Genomic DNA, 17,434 nt, shown 5'->3' with positions numbered 1-17,434 from the left:
AGAGAGACAGGCCATTGGAAGGAAGACTGTTTAGTATAGTGCAATATAATATCTAGTTTTAATATCTAGTATGAAATTTTATTGCAAGAAGGAGAACAGACTTAATCGTAACTCAAATGCTAGATGCATTACAGAAACTCATCAGGGCCAAGAAACGTTAAGATGGTTTACCCATCTAGGCTGCACTGTATTTTGTCATTACTTTTTATTTCTGCACTTGAAGCCTCCCAGGCCCTGAGCTGCCTAATAGAATATAAAAGAGGTTTTGTGGGTTTTCCTCAGGAAAAATATATGCAACCATATGGCTAATCTCTTCAGTATGTTTTAGAAAGCACCCCGGCTCCCCCTTCCCTCCCTCTTTGGTTACAGGTAAAACGGTGTTCTGTCCTACCAACTTAATCTCTTTTCAACAGCCAGTTGTGCAAACATGTCTCTTGGTCATCAAAACCTCTGCTCTGGAATGGAATAGAAGTTTAAACACACACACACCACTCCATTTCTTCCCTTTCTCACCACCCTTCTTCACAGTGATGTGAATCTTCAGATAAATTGTGAAAAATAATATACAGAGTTGCTCACAGTTTACCTGAATGTGATTACTTAGTTAGGTATCTCTTTGGTAGATGTCAAGAGTAATTCATAGCTACATTTACTAGGTCTATGTAGATCATTCCTTTCTGTACCAAACAAACAGAGACCAATCCTTTAACTGAAAGCAATCATATCTCAATCATATGTAAATATGATTCACATTTCCAAGTGCTCACAGACATTTAATTTGATGGTTTGGCTGGATAGGTGCATGCCAGGAGATAAAGCTGGACCAGGTCTACAGACAGAGTAGAGAGGTCTGAGAGGAAAGGAAGCCTAGTGATATGGTGTTTCAGCTGGAAGGGAGATGCTCTCCAGCCACTGCCCCCCTCGCAGTTGGGAACTGTTGACACTAACCTACACAGGTAGGGGTTGTCAGTGAATTGACCATGTGCCCCCTTCTAGAGGTGGAAATGGCATTGGGCAGGATCTAAAATATGACAGGGGGGACTCCCATATGGGGTTCTGAGATGATGCATCAGCTCCTGCCCACAGCTTGGGTAGTGGTGGACCTGACATCAGTCACCTCAAATTGCCAGCATGATCCTAGTTGCATGGCCATTGGGACTTTGCTGGTCAACTCCTATGGCCGTTCCTCAGCAAGCATGCTGAGATGATTTCGTTTGAACAAAACATCAGAGTTCGAAACGGAAAGCAGATTTGGGCAACAATGGCATGCCAACCCCGCTTGCCTGCTGTAATCAAAAAAGTTGTGGCCCATTTCAAAACACACACACACACACACACACACACACACCTTTTGGTCTTATTGTTAGCCTAACCCTTGTATCCAAGGCAGCTTGTTGTTCCTGCCCCACAGCTGTAATGGGGCATGAAGTAAACCAAAGAAGGAGAACAAAGGAAGAGAAGGAGTTCATTAATTGTATCCTGGGCAAGGCAAGTAAGGCAAATTCACTCATAGAACTAAACTGCCAGACTGACGATACCAATATCCTTTTCACCACCGCATACATGTTTCCTATACATATTTACTAGAAAGCAAGTCCTGCTGCATCAATGGTCATGTGGAACACACTTCCCATAGAAATTAAGCAGGCAACAATGCGCTGTGCATTTCACCAGATACCTAACCACCTTTCCATTTTTGCAGGCCTTTTCAGAAGGATGAGTTTTTCCTCTGGCAGCATTTATGCTGGGCATTTTCAGGTACTGCATTTATTTTTATTTCATTTCACTTGGATGTTGTATACTACTATGAAATTGTTTCATATTTAACATCTTGTAAATATTGCAAATAAAATAAAATACATAATGTGTAGGAGCATAGCCTCAACCTGCATTTCTGTACCCACTTACTTGGGAGAGTAAATTCCGCTGAACTCAATGGCGCTTACTTTTTGAGTAGGCATATACAGACCTGCACTACAAGTCTCTCAGCATGGCCAGTGGGAGGGAACACTGGACCATTGAGCCATGAATGTAAAGGATGGGTCCTCACATCTTTAGCAGTGGACAGTGGTGGGATTTTCCCTTCTTTGCAAATTGTAAAAGTTTATTTACCGTATTTGGGGCTTTCGGAAAACGTACTTTCCTACACAAAATGGCCGCATGAATACCCCCCGCCACCCCTGCCCCTGCCACATATTCTGAGTAATAGTAAGTAGCAAAGCTGTAAATCTTTTTCTTTAAAGAACTGCCTATGGAGTGTTTAATGGTCCCAGAATCTTCACTCTGCACTACAGCAACACTGGGCTATTTATGGATGCAATTAGTAGTATAATTATACGGGGGAGGGGTGTCAGCATACAGTAGTATTTCTTTATGGGTCTAGGTCCTGTACAAAAATATTTTCTTAAGATTTCATTTGAATAATGCTTTCTTCAGGTGAGCTCTGGCAAGCACCATTAAAATTGTAAATCTGGGAACCTAGGAAATAAAGAAAGGGGAAGGAAATTACCTCAGTTTGGCATGAGGTACAATGTTACTTTCTTTAAATAAAATTTATCCTCTGTCCTTACTAACCCCATACAGGCTAATTTAACACTTCATTGTATTCTTTCACTTACCCTTACCCTTTTGCCAGACACACATGGCTGCTTATGTTATAGTGGCTAAAGTTACAAAGAGCCTATGTATAGCCAGTCCATACACTATTTCCCACTTCTCTTTAAATCTTTGGTTGACTGGCACCTTTTCATTCAATTATGAGTACATTTTGAGTGAAGGTAATAAAAAATATTATGGACAAAAATACTATGGATATCAAATTCTGTGGATATAATTTTGTGTACAATTAGGAATATTGGTAGCCATTTTATTCCAGTGTCAAATATAACACCAAGAATTCCAAGAGTTGGGAGCAGTTTTTTGTTACTAGGCATTCAATGAGGCCTGTAATCTAAGTACCCCCAAATAATATTAGGATTAGCATTATTTATTTATCTATACCCTACCCTGATTCACAAAGTCCTGAACTACCTGAGTCCAGAACGGCTTAAGAATTGCCTGAGCCATATATCCCAAATTTGACAATGTTAACCTCGGGTTGGGCAACATAGGCAGGGTGATTTAGTGGGCAGCAGAAGAGGCATTAAACCTTCCTCTGTTCTCCTCCCCCACCCCACTATTTTTCCTGATGACCAAGATCTGTGACTGAAAATAATGCTAGATAGCAATCCAGCACATGTCTAGTGAGAAGCATCTGCCAGCTCCCAGGTAAGTGTGAGTCCAAGGGGACCTCATTCCCTCTCCTGAGGGTCACATGAGAGAGGCGAGCAGAGCCAGATGCAAAAGTGGCTGGAGCAACTAATGTATACCCTCCAACATTTCTCCGATGGAAACGGGGATGTCCTAAGGAAAAGCAGGACATTCCAGGATCAAATCAGAAACCAGAATGGCTTCTATAACTCCAGGACTGTCTCTGGAAAATAGGGATACTTGGAGGGTCTGCTAATGTACATTTTACCTTTGTACAGTAGCCTAGTTTCTTTGCACACTCACACATCCCTCCATCTAGACATGCCAGAGACCTTACCAGGAAACGTACATTCCAGCCAGGCAAAAACAGTCAGGGGATGAAGCAGGTCAAATGAGGGGTATGGCCTGCTGAGAATTTTAAGGGCCTGAATGAGAGACCTACCTGTAGGTCCACATTCAACACCACCCCAGGCCTGAGGTCCCTCTCCTCTGGTGTAAAGGACTGCAGCCTAAAGTGCTTTAGAAGAGCTGGAGTAATTTTAAGCATTGTTTCATCGTAGCGGTTGACATGGTTTTGTGCTGAGAAATATGTTGTCAAGTTATTTTGGTATGCTACAATGGAACTGAATTGCTGGTTTGTTATTCATTTTATTGTTGGCTATTTAAGCTTCATACTTGATGGAAGACTCAAGACTTTAAAAAAGAAATGGAAATAAAGAATGATAATTTTGGATATGGTGCAGCGTAGTGGCCAAGAGACTGCACTACACGTCAGAGAGTCCCCGAGTCAAATGTCACCTCTGCAATGAACTCATTAGGTAGCCTTGGGCAAGTCACTCTCATTTGCCCCACCTACAATATGAGAGGCAATAATACCAACAAACCTTGTTGTGAGGACTGCAAGGAGATAATGCATGTTAAACACCATACTTGGAAGTGCTATACAAATATTAAGTACCATTATTGCTTCTAATCCATCTGGAGGCTATACATGCAGGGAAGCCGGCTTCCATTTGCATTCCTAGCAGGATGGGGAGCCAATCCTTTGCATAAATAAGCACCAAGAGCACACAAACTGTACATATGTTCGAGCAACTGGAGCTGTGAATGCAAAGCCATATCAGATAACCAGCACAAGCACTGATTGGCTGTTTGGAGCAGGAAGGTTTATGGCTGGGTCCATGCAAAATAGCTGATTGGTCGCTGATCTGGCAGATCTAAACTCATACATCCCCAGCTGTCGCATGTACACACCATTGGACTGGGGCCAACTGTAATAATGGCACACATTTCCTTGCGATATTTGCAGTGCCTAATGTTCTTAACAGTGGCAATCATTAAAGGCTCTGACATTTTGTCAAAGCGTTTTCCCCGCTCCAGTCCCTTCGTGAAAGAAATCTCTAGCACCATTCAAGATTTATCTCACCATAAAACAGTGATAAGTCCCAGATGTGATTACAGTTTGCTTTTTAGTGCTTTCTATTTGCCCCTGAAATGTGTTTGTTTTGTGGTGTTCACACACGTGTGCGTGTTTTCATTTCCAATTCAGAGTAAAATGGCTTGACTTCTGGTCGCTGGCACAGTGGCATACTTCCTCTCAGCAACTGAAGTCTGTCTGGAAAACAAAACAACATTCTCCAGGGCAGGCTGTTTATACGGCCAGCTTGCAGTTGCTGTGGCAAATTTGCCATGCCACATCAAAGGCATTTCAAAGGCTTGCTCACCTGATGAAAGCATTAACTGTTTTAAGTTTGCCTACTTGTCATGGAAGCAGCGAGCTCATTTGCTCAGCCCAACCCAAGGAAGAAAATGTAATGCACAAGCACTTGTTGTTTTTAATACCCACGGTTCATCAACTTTCCTTCAATGTTCCCCAAGACACAAAGAGAGCAGTGATCAAAATTCGTGGAACTCAAAAAAAATGGCAAGCAGAAAGAAAACTGCTAGGGGGGGAATTCTGCCAAATATTTTGGGGTTAGAAAAATTAGAGAAATGAAACCAAGGCATGTTACATTGGCTGCAAGATGAATATATAGACAAAATATCAGAGGATATGAAAGCATTAATGAGAACTTGGTTGATTTCACATTAATGGGGGTGCTCTATGGGTAGGCTGGCCAGAAAATGAAAACAAAAATCCAGATAGTCTTATTTTCTTTTATTTCTCAAAATAATATAACATGTACACCATGCCCCCCTCTTTTTCTGACATATGATATATTTCAGAAAATTCCCTTTCATTAGGACCAGGTTCACAACTGAGCAATCTATCCTTTTATAAGCATTTTTTGCCAGATATCAATGGCAATGTTTTAAAGATAGCTTCTGAATACTTATTTGATATCCACATCTTGCTACTATCTACATGCATTGCAAGCAGAATGAAGCAAAATCTACTGAGACAGAGCACATCTGCTCAGGAATTTCCCATATTTGTATGATGCCCAGAAGTACGAGTCTGCTTATTGAAATCCAATGTGAAAGGTGGCAAAAAATGGCAAAATCCACTGCCCTCTGAATTGGACAAACTGCTGTATTTGCTGGAGGTGCAGACATACGGTAGTTAGTGCAGGTGGACTTGATTTGGCCACATTTGGACAATTAGGAAGTAAGGAGCTGGGAGCTACTTTGGATCATTGTTGCCATTGCAGCTTTGTGAGTAGAACTAAATAATAAAGACTCCTGTGGCTAAAGACTAACAAACATATCCAGTGCTTTTTTCTAAAAAAGAATGTTTAGGGGTACTCAAGAAAATATTTGACTCAAGAAAATCACCATTTTATAGTTCAAATCGAGGAAAATAAATACAGTAAATGGACAAAAGTACAAAGATTCATAAAATGTTTAGGGGTATGCGTACCCCTGTGTATCCCCCAGAAAAAAGCACTGAATATATTGTGGCATAAGCCTTCATGGACTGGGCTCTAATTCACAAAGGCTTGAGCCACAATAATTCTTTTAGTCTTAAGGTGCCCAAAGACTCATTTTTATCTTGGAAAATTGTTTCAATGGACTGAGAAGCTTGCCTTGTATCTAGCGCATGAGCAAGCAGTGTTGTACTCTTCCCCATCCCATCACGGCACCCTTCAAAATAGTAGGCAAAATAGTAGATAGTGGCATTCAAGAGATAGTGATACCACACCACAAAAACTTCCAGTGTCATTGTTTGTCTAAGGATGAACATGCATATAGCTCAGTAATTAGAGAACAATGTAGAAGTATGGAAATATAATGGGAAGGAATCCCTTGAGTGAGCAACTTCCAGTTCTCAACCAGGTGATAAAATGTTACTGACCACTATTTTTGCAAAAGGCTGCTACTACATTGAACTGTTTATGGCTGGAAATGTACCCTCATTTCCAGTGATAAAGAGGTTTGCAAGGAATTGTACAAATTTCTCCAACTGATCCTCCAATCTCAGTAGTTGAACATACTTGAACATGTGCTCTTAAGGCATCACCTGTAAAGGAGATGACCTAGCAACCTTATACAAACACACATGGTAATAAATCCTATTGAAGTCAGTGGGGATTACTGGCGTGCTCTGATCCATGGGGTCACGAAGAGTCGGACATGACTAAACGACTAAACAACAACAACAGAGAAGTGTAGAATTATTCCTGCACCTCTTCAGCTAACTTGTCTGGGAGTAAGTGCCTTTGAAACCTGTGCTACTTACTTCTGAGTAGGCGCTGTAGGAATGTGATGCTAGAAAAAAGCTTCTTAAATATTTGCATTACAGTCTGAATATATCTAAATGTTTTTAAGGTGAGCATTTTAAGTGGCTTCTATTTTTTAATTTTACTATTATTTGCTTATTATTATTAGTAATAGTAGTAGTAATCACCTTGAACTGATAGGAAATGTGGCGTGCAATATTTAAATGAAATAGATAAATAAAATGACTGTGTGAATTAAGGACACTGGCCTATTCTGGAGTCAGTACCATAGAAGGACATGTAACTCTAGAATGATGTCCTGGTATGAAGCAGTTTTCATGGAGTAAAAACATGGTGTGAAAAATGGATCCCCAAAATGCAGGCTCACTCAGTTCTCAAGCTAGCCGAGCCATCTCTTCCTGTTATATAAAATGTTTCTTCCAGCCCTGAAGTGGCCATGACAAACTTCAAAACCAGCTGACAGCATGCACCAGCATGTGTTCTTAGGAAGGGGCTGGTTATCCCAACGAACCACACTACAATGCCAAGGGGGGGCAGATATGCCAGTGCAAATATTTAGCAACTCGGTGCCAGTTATCAATGACACTTGCTTTTCCATACCAACATTTCCTGCAGCTCTCCATAAACAGGATGTTCAAATGTAACCTCTCTCAACCATAGCCAGGGTACAGAGCAGAAATGGAAACAAACCTGGGAGTTCTTTCCCATGGTATATGAACAGCTTGTCTCTTGTTCTAAAATAGTATTTATTTAATATTAACAATATCATATTTTGTTTTAGGCAGGAAATGCCCTATACAGTAAAAAGTATGCACATGCCTTAGTATGCCTCATTGGGGAACTCATTACTATGATTATTTTTGAAAGATGAAGCTTCCAGATGCCATTCTTATTAAAAGCTGTAAAAAGGATTGCATACAGGGAAATGCCTTTTTAAAAAACAAAAAATCAGTAGTGCTAAATCAACAGTTACACCCTGAGGCAAAATACATAGCCTGAAAATAACTTACACTGTTTTATTAGAACTTACTTCCCCATGATGTGTTTAGGATTAAGGCAAGGCATTCATTATTACATCTTGTCCCTTCATGACGTCTGTCTTCAGGACCAATTAGATTATATATTTATCAATAGGATTACAAACAATGTTATTTATTTAGGTCTGACTTACTCTACCCCAATAAAAAAGATGAAAATAATCTCATGAAATTAATGCAGTCTACGCTTCCTGCTTTTCATATCTGAAGGCCTGTGTTTACTTTATTTTGCATTTATTTTGTTGTCAATATATTTTCCATGGAAGTGCAGGTTGAACAGTGATGTATCTCAAATACTTTTGACTTCCCAACTTCGGAGTCTAGCGAGATTAGATTATAAGAAAACTACAAATTTATGAAAGGTTCACAAACACATCTCCAATTTTACAAACTAGGATGTGACACAGGGTTGACTCCAAGTTTTCAGGCACCCTTGAACAAAGGTGCTTGAGTAGCTCCATCTCCTCCTCCTCCAAGCTATGGCTACTGCCCAATTGCTTGTCTTCTCTTCCTGGGCCAAATCAGAGGCCCTGTCTGGAGGGAAAGTCAAGGCAAGTAGAGATCGTTGCTCCTTCTGCTTGCTCCTGTCATTGCTCTCTCACTCATAGAGGAGAGGGAACCACGTAGTGACAGCAAAAAGCAGGAGTAGCAAGGCCAGAGGACGCTGGGTGTTAACAGTGCTCCCACTGTGGAAGTGTGGGCCTTGGGAGATGCCTGAGAATGCCAACTTCTGTTGCAAACCCTGATGCTATGTTAGCCCTGCATTCACTGACTGTCTGGAGCAGGAATGAGATCACGGCTGCTATTCCCACTCCCAAACCTCTGCATATTCAACAGCCTACATGCATGCGACTTGTATACACATCAGGCTCTGCGTGTGCAGTCAAAGACATTGTCTTCTGCAGACTGTTCAATCAAGGCAGACAGCCCACACATGTTCAATTTGCAGGTTTGGAAGGCCTTTTCATACCCTTAACTAAATATGAAAAGAGCCTACATTTGCTGTACGCTGGGGTTGGGCGAACAGCTCAACTCCACTCCCTGGTCGTTGTCAAACCTTTGTCAACTGTGGTTTCTATCAGAGTTGTATCCAGCTATGTCAGTAGATCCTTTGAAATTAATGGACCTGACTAAAGTCTATTGATTTCAGTGGGTCAACTCTGAATACATCTTAGATGGATACAAGCCTCCGTCATTTTTCCAATATGAAGGTCAGTTTGCTGCATTGCATCAGCTTGCAATTTTTAAAAAAAATTCACAAAAATCTGCCAGCATTTTGGGGTACATTTCTTCTAATGTACACATTTTTGCTTGCAACTCTGGCTTACAGATACATTTCTTTGCAAGTAATTTCCCCTAACATCATACATTTTTGGTATATATTCACTAATATACACATTTTGTATGTGTTTTCCCATAGTGTATTTTGTCTTTTCTTTTGTGCATAAAAAAACTAGAAATAAATAACAAATAGGGAGATAAAGGTTTTATAACTTCCTTTTTGTTCATGCTTAAGACTGCAGAAATCACATTGCCCATTTAGAAGTGCTGACTGCACTCAGTGAAGTTATTCATTAAGTTCACGTCTGTTGACATTAGCAGCTGCAGTACTGGCTGTCAAGTGTTTCCAAATATTACAGAAAGAACGAAGGCTTATAGCTATTTAATGAACAGTGTAAGATCTTTGATGTAGGCAGGGACTTTCTCTTCCTGCATTTGCACATTGCCTGGCACAATGGGAGCCTTGTGGCATGCTAAATGCATGCTCCCATGCATATACTGGGAGACTAGCTAATCCACCAACTGCCCTCTCACGGATTAGCCTACAGATTGCCATGCATAAGGAGCTGGTGAAAGCAAAAGATGTTTGCAAAGCAAAGCTGCAGATGGCTTGGGAAAACACACAAAAACCCCTGGGGTTCAAGAAAAGCCTGAGTTTGCTGAGAGAGAGCTGAAAGCAAGGAGATAACATTAGAAAGTGGAAATGATGAGGCCATGAACGTCACTCGACAAAGTTGCTTCTATGCTTTTCCATGGTCAGCTTAAGCAACAAGCATGTGGTTTGTTCCTGGTGTACATCAATAACATATTTTCAACTTTTTGGGAGGCTGCTTCCTAGCAGCTTCCTAGGTGGGTGAAATAACGGAATAAAAATATATGAAATTGGAAATGGAGTTAGATAATTCGTTGCACAGCTAATTCTTAACTCTATCAGGTAGGCAGTAGTGGTTGGCAAGGGAGGGTGGGGGCACTTACCATCATGAGCTGGTGGGGAGATCGTTGCGGTGCAAACATATTGGCAGAACCAATCTGACACTTCTCCCAGTGTGTTCACACCACCCAACTGTCCCCACTATCTCAATCCTCCCTTGTCCCTAAGTGCAGGGACATTGCTATTGGGAGGTAAGGTAATCACCACTGACCCTTGACTGCTACTGTATGTAGTAACTTAGGTTTTAGGGCACTTAAGGCCAGTACAGGCTGTGACCATTTTGCAGAGGGTTCCATTTTGCAGGGGGTTCCATTCTTGGCCCCCATGCGGGTTGGCAGAGCACACATAAGCCCATTATGCCGCATCCTGCCCCCATTCCTCCCTCTTCCAGGTCCAAAAGGACCCATGCGTGAGCGGCCGCAACTCAATTGGGCCTAAAATGGCCATGGCCTATGCTACAAAGTACCTATTATAGAGAGAATGAATTCTCGTGTCATTTTAACTGTCACTCCCTTGATGTGTCAATTGTGTAAACTAGTGCTCTGTATAATTAGCACGGAGTGAGGCTCTGTATCTGGCCTGCCCCCTGCGCATTGTTTTATTTTAAAGCATTTATAAGCTACTTAGAATTCTGGAAGTGGTATTCAAAAATGCAGCATGAAAACAACAAAACAACATCTTGAAAACAGATATGACTTTTTTAAAAACAAACCAAAAAACAACCCTAACCCAATACAACAGTATTATAAAAGCAGGAACTCAGTAATAACGGGGTCCAATCACATGGGACAGAGAAACACCTGCTCACGAGCATAGACATCTGTACTGTGAAAGTCTGTGAATGAACACATGAAAGTTTCAATAGTGTTGATGTTCACACCAACACGTGGAAGTCCAGGGGAAGAGGTCAGAGGCACACCTGATACTAGGGGTGGACTAGCAGTATAGCCCTACTCCCTGCTTTAAAAAAGTACATATAAAGTTTAGGTAAATTATCACATGGACGTTTGGAGTAGAACAGAACAAATATGCTTCACAAAAGCTTTGTAACTTAATTTATGGCATGCCATATATGCAGGTGGAAGACTTCAACTTCAGCTTTGCTTGATGTATCAGGCTCAGTTCCAACCTCAACATTTTTTGTTTCTCTCATGGTAATTGACATATCTTTCTGAACACAATTTATACAGATACAACCTCGAAGTGCTCTAGGTATGCAATCACATTATCCCCTTCCTACAAATACTCCACAAGGACATATGTAGTCCAGTTCTGTGCATGTTTACTCAGAGGTAAAACCTATGATGTCCAGTGGCTTGAAGAGACACACAGAACATTTATGAAGCTACTGAATAACATTATGTATTATTTATTGAATTTATATCCCACTCTTCCTTCTGAAGATATCTAGGGCAGATATTAACCCCTTTAAGAAGGTAATCCTTTTGAGAAATAGGTTTATAAACTTGGATTCCGAGTTTGCTCCCCTGATCAAAGTTCTGTCGACGTGACACTTCTTTCTTCCCCACTTCTTGCCTTGTACCTAGTAGAGTTTAAGTGCTTCTGCTACTTCCTCTGCTAATTAACAGTCTGATTCCAGTTATGCTTACTCTGCGGTAAACCTCACTGGTTCCAGTAGAAGTTGCTTCCTACTGTGTTTCCTTGGGATCTCAGTCTGATACAGTCAGGTTGCTTTGTTGACTATTTCCTTTACATCAGTTTGCACAAGCCACCTCAGGTCACTGCCTAGTACAGAGGCTGCCACCCTCTGCCTCGTCTGAGTGCAAAAGCTTTTATGTTCCACGGGGCTCTTCTGAATGAATGGGAGCAGGCGAGGCCCAGGTTTCTTGCCACGAGCTCACAAAGGCCTGCCGTCTCAGGTTCAAATCTTCGGTAAACATCTCGCCGCACTTCTAAAAGTTTGGATTTTGCCTGGAATTTGAAATAACAGGAAAGAGAAATATACAGCCTTTCAGTGCTTGAAATGGCAAATGTGTCATGTGGGTAAGAAAGGTATGTCTGGAAGTATCATATAGCTGCTAGCCTGGATAAAGAGGAGCTTTGTACCATCAGTTGAAGCATCTTGAGTATGGAAGACCAAAACATGGATTTATAGCTAGGGCAGAACTGGCTAAGTGTGCTGGAGACAAGACTCCAGACAGCACAAGAAAAGCCTTTGCTCCCCTCCCCCCACCATGTTCCTAAAATTTTGCAACAAAACTTTTCTGTATTAAAGTAGACGCACAGCCTCTCCCCCAACCTGACCTTGTCTCTTGCTTCAGACTAAATACTGGGAAGCTCTTTCGGACTCCAGTTCATGCAGTGGTCAATTTTTGCTTGGAAAACCATGGTTACTTGTTATGCTCCTCAGATCCACAAACCGTAGTAAGTTCTCACAGAAACACAACAGTGCTTTCTTTGGATAAGAGACGTAAGACCTCTTTGTAACAAATATACAAGTACAGAGGAAGGAAGCAGACCTTGAAGCAGGCAGCAGTGTCATTGTTCCTGCACCAGGTTTCCAAAGAGAACCCCTAAATCCTAAAGCATTTTATATACAGCCAACTCACATCTCTCTATTTCCCAGTTGAAACTACAAACTGCTTCCAAACTGCTTTTATGTCCCTCCCCTGAGCTGTAGGATGCCACTTTTATAAAAACAGTAAAGGGAGAATATCCAACCATCGTGCAACATTATTTCACACCAGCCCCTAACCAGCCCACTGAAGCATGATCAACTAATCATCTTTATTACCAAATAATCAGCTTAACCAAGGGTAGTCTAGCCTGCAACTATCTGTACATAATCACAACTGACAGAGAGATCAGTTGCCTTCTGTTCAGCTAGAATGAAGTTTTAGTTGAAGCGTTAAGTGAACTGTTAAGGGTTTTCCAGTTTTCTAATGCAATCCTCTACATGCCTACTCAGAGGTAATCCCCACTGATTTCAATGGGACTTACTCCCAGGCATGTATGTATAGGATTCCAGACTTAGTCTGTCCTTGCTTAAGCTGTGAATCCACAAAACTTTCTTCACACTGCTCTATTCCCAGCCAAATCCTGAAATGCTTCTTCAGATTTAAATATTAGTGAATAAGTGAAGAGAATGGGTGAAATTCCCAGGTCCCTTCATGCCAACCCCTATTTTCTTCCAGACACAATTCAACACATTCAGGTACTAATTACATTAAGAAGTTGGCTATGCAGAAAAGACCATTAGGTGGTGATATGATCACTATGTTGAATTAGTGCAAGTGCTGGTCTACACTATGGAATAATCCTATGGAATAATCCTAGAATGGCTGGGACTGTCTGTGCCACAGAGTTCTCAATGAGCAGCTCTGTAGTGTGGTGGACCCCGTTAAATGCAAGGCTCAAAGTCTGTGCCTATTCATGGTTCAGTGGTGACTTTTGGCCCCACATAGATTGACCTGAATCTTCCTTTGCAGCATAGCTTGAACTCAGACTGCACTGCAAATGAAAAATGGGTCACCTGACACTGCCCCATTGACAGGGCAATGTAAATATACACTCACCTGACGCAGATGATATGGGGGTGCAACTGAATACATGCATAGTTGCATCCCCCCCCCCCAGGCCTTGGCATACATTTGGTACAAGCAATCAATGCACAGTTTCCGCCATGGCTGCCACACACTCCTAAGTCGTTCTTGGTTTTATCAAATGTCTAAGCTCTTCATGCCTTATTCCATAGTCCCAATCTGTTGGAAAGATTTTGCTGAGTGAAATGGCTTCTTCATCTGCATCAGGAGATCCTCAGCCTTATAGGGTCCTGGGGTTGTTAGCCCACCCCCCACCCCCTGCCACCCTGTTCATAGGCTGCCAGAAAGACTGCATTTGCAGAGTTCCAAAGTCTGCCTACAGATCCTAAACATCAGGCATACGTAGCTCACAATGCCAGACTCCACCTTGCATTTCCCCTTGGATAGCTCAGCTGGTTTGAGTGTGGTGCTGAAAATGCCAAGGTTGCAGGTTGATCCCTTGTAAGGGACAACTGCAAATTCCTGCATTGGAGGAGGTTGGAACAGATGATCCTCAGGGTCCCTTCCAACTTTATCAGCCTTAGCCAGCATGGCCAATGGTCTAGGGTGGTGGGACCTGTAGTCCAACAACATCTGAAAGGCACCATTTTGACTACAAGTTGTATGCATGTCTGTTCTCTTCCAACCTTTGAGTTGATTGTATGGTGTTTGGGGTAGAGTCAATGTGTACAATCCTGCGCTCTCCTCTACATATTCATTTTACAATGTTTTGGTGCATAATAAAGGTCTCTAGAGATGCTAGTCTTACCTTTTCGATTAAAACACTATAGTAGAATTCTACATCCAGCAGCAGTACAAATCATCCCAGTATTTTTTTTACTGAAATAGGCAATATTGGGACTGTAACCTGCTCCTCCTCTTGCCAACCCAGCATTCTCTGGGTTGTAGTCAACTAACCTTTACTCGAGTAGCCTCACTGAAATTAATGGTCATGGCTAACTTTGGCCCATAAATTTCAATAGGTTTACTCCAAGTAAATGTTAGCTGAAGAGGGCCCTCTATTCTTAACTGCATAACTTGGTAAAAAAACAAACACCTTACCATACACAGCAATAGTTAGGCTTTGTTAATGGTAGTTTCCAAAGTGAATTTTTTAAAAAAAGGAAAAATAAAAGCTCTGAACGAAAACACAGCAATACATGGTCTGCCTGACAGATGACTTGAAGTTGAACTTCATCATGGTTCTTAACTTTTTTTATAAAGTTAATTGTGAATGCATATTGTTGTCAAAGTACTAGTTGTGAATATATGCTGCTGACAGAGGACACTGCCTGACAATTTAACCTTGATTCCACTGAATATTTCATGTTATTTTTGCTACCTATTTACACTCATACCCTGCAAAAGTCCTTAAACAAGGTTGCTTGAAAAAGTAGCCAAAAAGCTGCTCTGAGCTTTGAGAAATGTTAGATTTCAGAAAAATTTATGAGCTGTTTTTTTTCTCCTGTCTCTGGAGCCACTGCCAGTGGAAGCAAAACCCAGACATTTGGTGCTCAGCACCCCGCATGACAGGCTAATCTCATCAGTGGTGTCAAGTTTCAAGTCAGTGACCTCAGAAACAAGACATTTGACAAACTGAGCAGTTCACATTATTATGAAATGTCGTTTTAGAATCCAGAGTGCTCAGCTTAAGAACAGTGGTGCCCATTCACAGTTTTCTTCTCTTGCGGCCCACCAGGTATTGTCGATCTACAGCCCCCATCATCTGTAACTATTGGCCATGCTGGCTGCAGCTGATGGGAGCTGGAGTCCAGCAACGACTGGAGGGCCACAAATTCCCCATCCCTGCCATGAAGACTGTGGAAGATAATAATATACACATATTTGCAATAGGCAACTCTTTAAAAGGTTCAAAGGGTTGGCTTGGAAGACTCAAAATTTCAGGAGTTAACTTGAGCTTTAAAAAGAGGCCTGAACTAGCTTCAACATGGTCCATGGCAGTAGATGTTTCCTTTGGAGATTTTTGACATGTCAGACTGTCAAATATAGCCCCAAAATTGCTTCACTTATAGAACAGAAGACCCAAAATGAAGTATTATGCTGATATTGATCTAAATTTGTGGAGGTTTGGACAGGAGAAAGTTAATGGGCCAGAGGGACTGCTTAAAGCTAGTCATGTCTGCTAGCCAGGAATGACTGTTACCTTCTGTTTATTTCACCAATAAGGTCAAGGGCAGAAAACAAAGACTGGGGAGACAACAAATACAGTCGATCTCAACTGCCTTCAATTGCTTGGCCATCTAGGCTTAAAACTCTTCATGATCCAGGGGAGATTCTAAAAGCTCAACCGCTCAATGTGTCTTCAGCTACTAAACCTGAAACTGTTTCTCCCAGATCTCTCTTCTCAGTTTTCTCTTGCAGAACACAAGAAGAACAAATGTTCTGTGACTAATTATCAGGTATGGAATACTATTAATGGAACCCAACAGATGGAATCCAAATGTTACCAGAGGACAGCGTGGGGCGTATCCTCCAATTTATGATCCTCATTTCCTTTATTTTTTTTAAATAATTTTTATTAAAGTTTTAAACAACAAAAAAAACAACACACACAAAAAGCAATACAAAACTCAACAATAAAAAACAAAAAACGTAACAATTAAAAACAAACTCTCTTTTCCATTTCCATTTTTAGATTACTTATTTTCTGGACTTCCTCATACCTCCCTCTTTTGTATTCCCATCCAAATTATTTGTCCAGCAGTTTCCTTTCCACTTTTTTAATCCCAATCTTTAGTTTAATAAAACATTAAAATATATAACTTCAACTTCTTTAAGCCTAATCCTTAATCTTAGTATCATATAATGTTAAATTTTTTCCCTTTTAATATCAAATTTCCATTTCTTTAAACATCTTTAATCTTAGTCTATCATTAACTTTAACCTATGTAGCTGGAAGCCACTTATTTTCAGTCCAACATCACTCTAACATTCCTTAATTTTGCAGTGTTTCTGAAGATAGTCTTTGAATTTTTTCCAGTCTTCCTCCATCGACTCTTCTCCCTGGTCACGGATTCTACCAGTCATTTCCGCCAATTCCATATAGTCCATAAGTTTCATCTGCCATTCCTCCAGCGTGGGAAGTTCTTGTGTCTTCCAATACTTTGCGATAAGTATTCTTGCTGCTGTTGTTGCTTACATAAAGAAAGTTCTATCCTTTTTTACCACCATTTGGCCGACTATGCCCAGGAGAAAGGTCTCTGGTTTCTTAGGGAAGGTATACTTAAATACCTTTTTTAATTCATTATATATAATTTCCCAGAAAGCCTTAATCTTTGGGCACGTCCACCAAAGGTGAAAGAATGTACCTTCGGTTTCTTTACACTTCCAACATTTGTTATCGGGCAAATGGTAGATTTTTGCAAGCTTGACTGGGGTTATGTACCACCTGTATATCATTTTCATAATATTCTCTCTTAAGGCATTACATGCCGTAAATTTCATACCTGTGGTCCACAACTGTTCCCAGTCAGCAAACATGATATTATGTCCAACGTCTTGTGCCCGTTTAATCATAGCCGATTTTACCGTTTCGTCCTGAGTATTCCATTTCAGCAGCAAGTTATACATTCTTGACAAATTCTTAGTTTTGGGTTCTAACAGTTCAGTTTCTAATTTTGATCTTTCCCCCTGGAAGCCAATTTTCCTGTCCATGATCCTCATTTCCTTTAAAGCCACATACAGATGAACAAA

This window comes from Podarcis pityusensis (genome assembly GCF_964106645.2).
Source record: "Podarcis pityusensis genome assembly, chromosome: 1".
Taxonomy (NCBI): Eukaryota; Metazoa; Chordata; class Lepidosauria; order Squamata; family Lacertidae; genus Podarcis; species Podarcis pityusensis.
The sequence above is the reverse complement of the archived record's forward strand: the minus strand, read 5'-3'. Positions refer to the sequence as shown.